The sequence below is a fragment of the Momordica charantia genome (genome assembly GCF_013281855.1).
Source record: "Momordica charantia cultivar OHB3-1 chromosome 6 unlocalized genomic scaffold, Mcharantia_2.0 BLBB01000006.1, whole genome shotgun sequence".
NCBI classification, from domain to species: Eukaryota; Viridiplantae; Streptophyta; class Magnoliopsida; order Cucurbitales; family Cucurbitaceae; genus Momordica; species Momordica charantia.
Window position 1 is genome coordinate 14,088,307 of NW_028275164.1, and position 8,414 is coordinate 14,096,720.

General features: G+C 34.7%; 1 long non-coding RNA gene across 1 annotated transcript; it reads left to right on the plus strand.

Moving 5' to 3' along the window:
- The first annotated feature begins 6,444 nt into the window (after positions 1–6,444).
- LOC111019894 (uncharacterized) lies at positions 6,445–8,025 on the plus strand. Its single transcript, XR_002602596.2, has 3 exons — positions 6,445–7,277; positions 7,363–7,404; positions 7,719–8,025. It is a non-coding gene; the product is annotated as an uncharacterized LOC111019894 (long non-coding RNA).
- The last annotated feature ends 389 nt before the right edge of the window (positions 8,026–8,414 follow it).

Consider the following 8,414-nt stretch of genomic DNA (forward strand, 5'->3'; position numbering starts at 1 on the left):
AACGTCACAAAAAGTAATGTTTCGTGACATTTAAGAATCGTCACGGAATGATAAGACTCGTTTTTTGGCGAAAAAACAGGATTTTTTGGCTGTTTCTTGACGTTTAAAAAATATCACGAAAATTTTGAAATGTAAACTTATGGTGACATTTAAGACACGTCATGAAAATGGGAGGCTTTTCCTGACCCTTTTTTTATATATCACGATAAGTGGGAAAATTACATTTTTAGTGACATTTATAAAACGTCACGAAAGGACGTCCGAAAATGCCTTCCTCACCAAAAATTTTCCTTTTCGTGATGTTTAAAAAAAACGTCATGAAATGGTGGAGCGATATTTTTTGCGAAAAACATGACGACTAACGAATTTGCCATCATTTGTGAAAATTTGTAAACGTTATGAAATGGTGAATTGTGTTTTTTAACAAGAAAATGTAGCTCTATTTGTGCTCACGATTTTTTTGTCAATTTATAACGTCACGAAAAGTGAATATGTAATTTAAAAATCTTATTCTATTTAAAAAATGTTTTAAAATATTGAACTAGAGTGAAACAACACATATTTACAGGTGCAAGATTGTTTGTACTTGTTGAATGAGAAATTTCGGCTAAATACTAAATGCCACGTCACAATAAAATTACATTTAGAACCAATGATAAAATTACACGTGTGCTAAATTAATTATAAAATCGACGAATCTAATTATGTCACGTGACTCTCTTATGGCTGTCCGATGAAATCAACTAACTGAATCAAAACTCATGAGATTGGGCTAAAGCCCATGACTCATTAAGCCCATGGTCCATATAAGACCCACCAAAACTCTATAAATAGAGGGGTTACCTCTCATTTTTTTTTCAAAAAAAAGTATTCGAGAAGAGATCCATAAGAATTGGAGATTCAGAGTGACGAGTTCGAGACTTCAAGAACATTGAATCTTCTCTCCTTAAGCAACAATACTTGAAGGCTCCATCTAACTGCAAAGTCTTCATCAAATTGGCTGAAGAACTTCAACAAGTTGCAAAGCCAAAGAACTTCACAAGCTACAAGCCGAAGAACTTCACAAGTTGCAAAGCCGAAGAACTTTACAAGCTGCAAAGTCGAAGAACTTTACAAGCTGCAAAGTCGAAGAACTTCACGCGCAAAGCCGAAGACTTTACAAAGTCTTTATTAAGCTACAAGCCGAAGAACTTCATCAATAAGTCAAAATCTTCAAACAAGCTCAAAGTCATGTTGCGAAAGTCAACGATAAAAGAAAAGTTGGTAGAAATAGAGAAGAAACTTAACATGCTGACAAAAATGGTCGAAGAGAGGGACTATAAGATTGCTTCGCTTATGAAGTAGATCAAAATTCAAGATGTTGCAAATGTTGCTAAGTCAAGCCAAAATCATGTTGCGAAAGTCAACGATAAAAGAAAGAACATGATACAAGAGGAACAAGAGGAACGCTCTGTTTCAATCGCTTCATTGTCTGTCCAGCAGCTCCAAGATATGATCACAAATTCGATCAGAGCTCAATACGGGGGACCTTCTCAAAGCTTCGTAATATACTCCAACCTGTACAGCAAGAGAATTGATGACTTGAGAATGCCAATTGGATATCAGCCTCCGAAGTTTTAGCAATTCGACGGAAAAGGCAATCCTAATCAAGATATTGGTCATTTCGTTGAGATGTGTGAACATGCTGGCGCTCGAGGAGATTACGATCCTTGGAAAATAATAAAAACCTTCGAAAAAAATAATTGAAACTAACTTAATTATTGACAATTAATTTAACAATTATCGGAAGCTTATAACTTTTGAAAAATATTAACTTTTGAAGGTTAACAAAAATTTTGAAAATGTTTTTTTCGAAGGGACCTATTTCGACTCTGTTTGAAGATGAAGCAAACCTTCGAAAAAAATATTTATTATCGAAGATTTGTTTTATACTTTTTCAAAGGTTGTGACCTTTGAAAATACTTAATTTTTGTAGTTTTGTAGCGTAGATACACCTAGTTAAGGTATATATCTTACAAAAACATTGTAGGTTTTCAAATCTCCACGGCTTTGTGTTGTTGAACTAAAAAGGAAAAAAAGAACCAAAGAGACCACAGTAGACAAGATATGATCAGATAAAAAAAAAAAAAAAAAAAGAGTGGTGTTCTTCTCATTCCACTTGCGTCAAATGTTCTCTTCTTACAAAGAAAATATGGATCTGCATCCTCTATTTATAGGACTATCAAGATTAGGAGGTTACAACTTACATGGTCTAAACACAAGTGAGACTCTTAACTAGTAATGAGAGTTAATTGAGTTCATGAAATGGTGTGTAATCTTTGTGGGTTATAGACATCTACATAATTTATAATATTTACAACACTCACTCTTAGATGTCCAAATGCGTGCATATCTACGTAAAGGGTATTTATGAGTTATGATTCCTTCTATCTCTTTTAATATAATTCCCCTTTTGTTTGAGCTATACATGCTCTATTGTTTCTTAATTAGTACTTCTTACAATTCTGGAATGTTTTTAGTACAAAATATAATCTATAATCAATTGAGTTGCTAGAATATGAAATATTCATAAATAAAGTTGCCGGAATTCTCCTTAGAGACACTACTAGAATTTTGGGTTTTTGTGATGCTCATGAATAATAAAAAAAATTATTGAAATTTTAAGAAAAACGTCACGAAAGTTTGAAAACGAGTTTTTGGGGAAAAATTTGAGATTTCTGGATTTTTGTCATTTCATGACATTTTTAACCCTCACAAAAGGGTGAGGCCCGTTTTTTGCGAGAAATACGGAGTGTCCCAAATTTTGGACTTTTCGTGACTTTTTTTTAACTCACACAAAAAGTCGAAAGTAAATACGTTTTACGTGACATTTATTCGATTGGGTGAGACCCGTTTTTTGCAAGAAATACGGAGTGTTCCGAATTTTGGACTTTTCGTGACTTTTTTCTAACTATCACAAAAAGTCGAAAGTAAATACGTTTTTCGTGACGTTTAATAAACGTCACGAAATGGAGAGGTGTGTTTTTGCCGGGAAAAGATGGAGTTCTACAGAATTCTGACTTCTCCATGACGTTTAAAAACGTCATGAAAAGTTATGTTTCATGATGTTTAAAAATCGCATGGAATGATAAGACCCGTTTTTTGGTGGGAAAACTGAAATTTTTGGCTGTTTCGTGACGTTTTAAACGTCAGGAAAAGTTCGAAATGTAAACTTATGGTGACATTTAAGACACGTCATGAAAATGAGAGGCTTTTCATGATGTTTTTTATACGTTGATAACTGGAAAAACTACATTTTTAGTGACGTTTATAAAACGTCACAAAAGGGTGTGCGAAAATGCCTTCCTCACAAGAAATTTTTGTTTCCGTGATGTTTAAAAAACATCATGTAATGGTGGAGCGATATTTTTTGCTGGAAAACATGACGACTAACGAATTTTCCGTCATTTGTGACAATTTTTAAACGTTATGAAATGGTGAGTCGTCTTTTTTAGAAAGAAAATGTATCTCTATTTGTGCTTGAAGGATCCTCTCTATTTGTGCATGTGCTTCGAACTTGTTTTAGAATTACAACAAAAAAAAAGACATAAGCATGAGTAGAAGGAAGCTAGTGATACATACCTTTGGAGACACCTATTCAATGTAGACACCAACGCCACCACAAAGTCTTCCTCGCTATCCTCTGGAAGTTAATTACTCAGTTTGTGGGAACGGTCTTATAATTGAAAGGGAAATCGAGAAATCGAGAGAGAGATTTTCTCGTTGGAGTTTCAGAAACTCATTCTACCGACGTTCAAGCCATCGAAAAGAAATGGAAGAACCTCTCTTTTATAAGAAATGAGGAGTGAGGGGGAAGTCACCACTTTCCCACTTACTTCCCCACCTCCCACCATTAAAGGTGGAAAGTGAGAAAACATCCCCACTTTCCACTAGCAGGTTTTCCCCCCATTTTCTTTTTTTTTGGTTATATTTTTATTTTAATTAAAATTTTTTTAATTAAATTAACAATTAATTAAATCTAATTTAATCAATTACAAAAAGAATTATTAATTAAATTAAATTAAATCTAATTTAATTTATTCAAATTAACAAACGCAATTAATTTAATTAATTTAATTTAATCATATTTAATCAAATTAAACTCAAATTAATGAACCATATTAGAATCAAATTCTAATGTTCATCTCTCTCATAATTTTGAATCCAATTCAAAATAAACTTTATATCATAATGTATCAATATACATTACATTAACTGCATCTCATACAATTAATCTTAATTCCCTTTAACCAATTTGAACAATTCAAATTCTTTTCAAGACTAAATGTTCTTAACTATCCTTCATGAGTTAGCAAGGGGACCTAATAGACCTACTGATCAGAAGCTCCAACGATATGAGATTAATTGATTAAACTCATTAACCAAATTAATTAACATTCGTTAACTGTCGGTTACTCCACTAAAGACCCACAGCTACACTCTTCTCACTGCAGAATATTTTGCGTCCATGGATTTTGACCAATCTTTCACTAGTGTTCATAACCACAGTTGGGTCAAATTATCATTTTACCCATGTGTTACATCTTGTACCTTAACTACTACTGATCTTCTAATGAACAACCCGATTATGGTCCAACCAATACCCAGTTGGGTTTCATACCCTAAAGTCGGGAAGGAGTGAATTCCATCTTGTGTAGTTATGCTCCCAGCTTGCCACTCGGGCTCGTCCCCAAAATAGTAAGCATATATTGAGTCGGCGACTCGGGCACTCTCATCCATACAAATCAAAGAATGAGCCCTAACAGACAGGAGTCCATAACTCACTCAGGATTGAGATCGAGTTACCTAGTCATCCTATTGAAATATTAATCTATTAGCTAACGGTGTTATAGCTAAAGATTAATTATTTCGCAGTCCGGTTTTATACAAACTCATTGTAGAGGATACCCCCACTCGCATGTCTCCACACGAACGACCTAGATCAAGTCATTTGTAACTATTACAAAGTGGGTCGTATTCATTGTGTTACCAGGATAAGGTACCCAATCTTATCCATATACTATAGACCCTTTAGGTTACTACTGGAACATTATCCACTTGTATATCGAATATATACTGTATATATATACAATGTATATCAAATATATACTGTATATCTGTTATATACTGTTCCAATTACATGACATAACCTCTGATGTTAGTTTATCGGATTTGGGTTAATGCAATTCTATCAATAACAACTTTATTGAATGAATATTTGTTTTTTGTTTACAAGCCACGAGTTTAGGGCATGAAACCCAACAGTGCTCATGATTTTTTTGTCAATTTATGACATTTTATGTCACGAAAAGTGAATATGTAATTTAAAAATTTTATTCTATTTAAAAATATTGTGAAATATTGAACTAGAGTGAAACAACAAATATTTACTAATGCAAGAGTTTTTGTACTTTATAACAAATTTTTAACGTCACAAAAAGTCATATAATTTTGAGATTTCATGAAACGTAAAATGTCACTAAGGGTTTCACACATCTGTTTTTCATTTCGATCTTTCTGTTTGTGGAGGAAGTGAGTTTTTGTTTTGTTCTGTGATTATTAGGAATTTTAGTTGGTGTGTTTAGCTTCAAATGAGTGCCATATTTGTGCCCCACCTGTACTGCCATGTGTTTTCATTATGCAAATATGTCGCCATTTGCGTGTGTCAGTCAGTTGTGAATCATTATGTTAGATTAAGTTATTCAGTTTTAATTTTGTTCTTGTTCATTTATGTAAATTAAATTTATAGATTTTGGAAAATACATTTAAATTGAAATTTGAATTAAATATTAACTCCAAAACATTGCGAATTTTATATTTTACTTTTTCATTTTATCTATATATTTTAATACCAAAATTATTCATAATTTTTTTCCTTCAATCCGATTTAATTAATGCTTCAAAAAATTTTGAAATTACAAAATAGAAAAATTTGAGGTTTGACACACCGCAGCCTAACATTCAAATACAATAGACAATAAAAACTATAAAATGAATTGTGAAGGAAAGCTTTGAAAACCATGTCATCGTTTCAAAAGAGTGAGACTATATAGACTTGTAAAAAGAAGGTATTCATGAAAATCAATTTTTGAGTCCCGCATTTTATGGCTCGTTTATTTTAAGATTTAAATTGTGCATTTGTATTTTCCCTTAAGCTGATAATTTTAAATTATTGGATTTTCTAAATTCAGAGTTCTAATTTTGGGTATGCTAGGATTTAAATTAGAATTAAAGTTTATTTTTCGTTGGCTTAAGATAAATTAAGTTTTCGAATCCTAAGAGATTTTTAATTAAACCTTTTCGAAGTTTGGAAATTTAATTTTCCCTTTTAGATTTTATTTTTGGATTTTTAAAATTAAGTTATTCTCTTAAATCATTTCCCAAGTATTTTTAGGTTTTTAATTTTGGGAAAAGATTAGGAAAAGTCTCTTCCTCTTCATTTTTAGAACATTAGCCCATTTTTTGGGTTTGTTTCTTCCTCTCTTAGTAGCCGCCTACCGCCTCCCCATTTTGTCTCCGGCGACCCGCCAACAACCGGTACTGTCAAAACTGCCCTGACCCGACGCTCCTCCAACCGACGTGCTTTCCTCCGGCCAATGGCAGCGGCAGATTTCAACACTTAGGTGGCGGCTCTGACAGTTCTGTAGTGGCGGCATGATTTGGTGTTCGTGCGTGACAACTCCAACGCGGTGGCTCATCCCTCCGTGAACTCCGGCGTTCCTCGACAGACCAGTGGTGGCAGTGTACAGGTGCGCATTTCTCTCTGATCCCGATGATCCATGGCGTCCCTCCTCCCTCCATGGCGGTGTAGCTACAGCGGCTCTCAAATCCGACGCTCTTCCACGAACCCAGCGGTCGGTGACCCAATTGGTCGGTCTTCAGTGGCGACGCAGCTCTCTGACAACCCAGATCCGGTGACGCGTGACTTCTTCGGCCAGTAATGACTTCCATGTCGCGTCCAGCATCTCAACCCAGCCACATTTCCCAGCATCGAGACCCGATGCCCTCTAGCGACCAGCGGTAGCTCCTGCACGATATTCGTTCCCTCCAACGATCGCTAACGTTCTGTTTGCACAAAATCTCTCTACCGCACCCCTCTCCGATGCTAACAATAGCGTTCGGTGACTCTCCATGCTTACCCAGGCCCAAACGAAGCCCAATCCATGATACCCACACCCTGTTGGCATCAGATCTACAAGCCCCAGCACTTTCGCCGTCGTTTCAGCAAGGTTCAGTGGGTAACGACCCTTTGAACACCCTTTTAGATTCAACTTTAGTAGTCAAAACTGAGTTGTAACATGCTGATTTTACCTTGTTGCCTAGATTTCAATCCGACTCAAGAAGTTAGGAGCATTTAGGCGAGTTGTAAGTAGCTCTTACTTAGAGGGATGTTTGTTGCGTGCTTATCTATGAATTACATATTTTAACTTTTGTGCTTTATCTATTCTTTGATTATGCTCTGACTAGAATCACAATAAAGCATTACATTTTTCTCATCAAGTATATATGCATTACATTTTGAATGAAAATAAACAGTTCTTGTTTTCATGCTTATATTTGATTGTACTTGATCTCATACCTGAGGTAAAAGATGCAATAAACATTTTGGTCATTGCATAATTTTCAATTTATGAAGTTCTATGGTAGAATGGTAACTTAGTTTTTTTGTTTGGTTGCAGATGACTAGAAATAATAGTGGATCGTTGGTGTGATGAAGCTTGGAGGCCAACATATTTCTGGAATCTTCAATGAACGAGGTAAATTCAAACTCCAATCTGATGGCCGCCCGATTCTATACCAAACATCACACATCGATTGAAAAATAAATATGAAAATAGGTCATATTTCTTTTTTTTTTTTTCCTACTTTTGAATGTTGGGCTCCGATAAATTGTTCATAGGGCTTCCGGTCATTAGTATGATGTCTGATGTCATACACAACTTGTGCTGAAACTGATTTACTATAATGAATTTAAAAATATAGCAATCGCGCCTCTGCTTGATAGCTCGAGGGTAAGTGAGCACACTGTCACAAGCAATATTCTGGAAATATTTGCAAATTGCATGAATGAGCAATTGGGGTTGGGATAAAAATGGGTGAAAATTGTCGGGAATACGATTTAAAAACACAAAGATTAGAAAGCCAACCCCTACGTTGTATATTAAATATATATTGTGTAACTATGATGTAATTCCGATTGAAAGTACTTAATGGCAGGCATAATCTTGACCTAAGATTTTGCAATTGGATTGAAATTATATAATCCTAGTCTTAAAGGTGCGTAGAAATCCCATGAATCTCGTAAGCCAAAATGAATCTTAGTCGGGATTGTCCAACAATCCAAAAAAACGTTAAATTTGTCTATATTCAACATT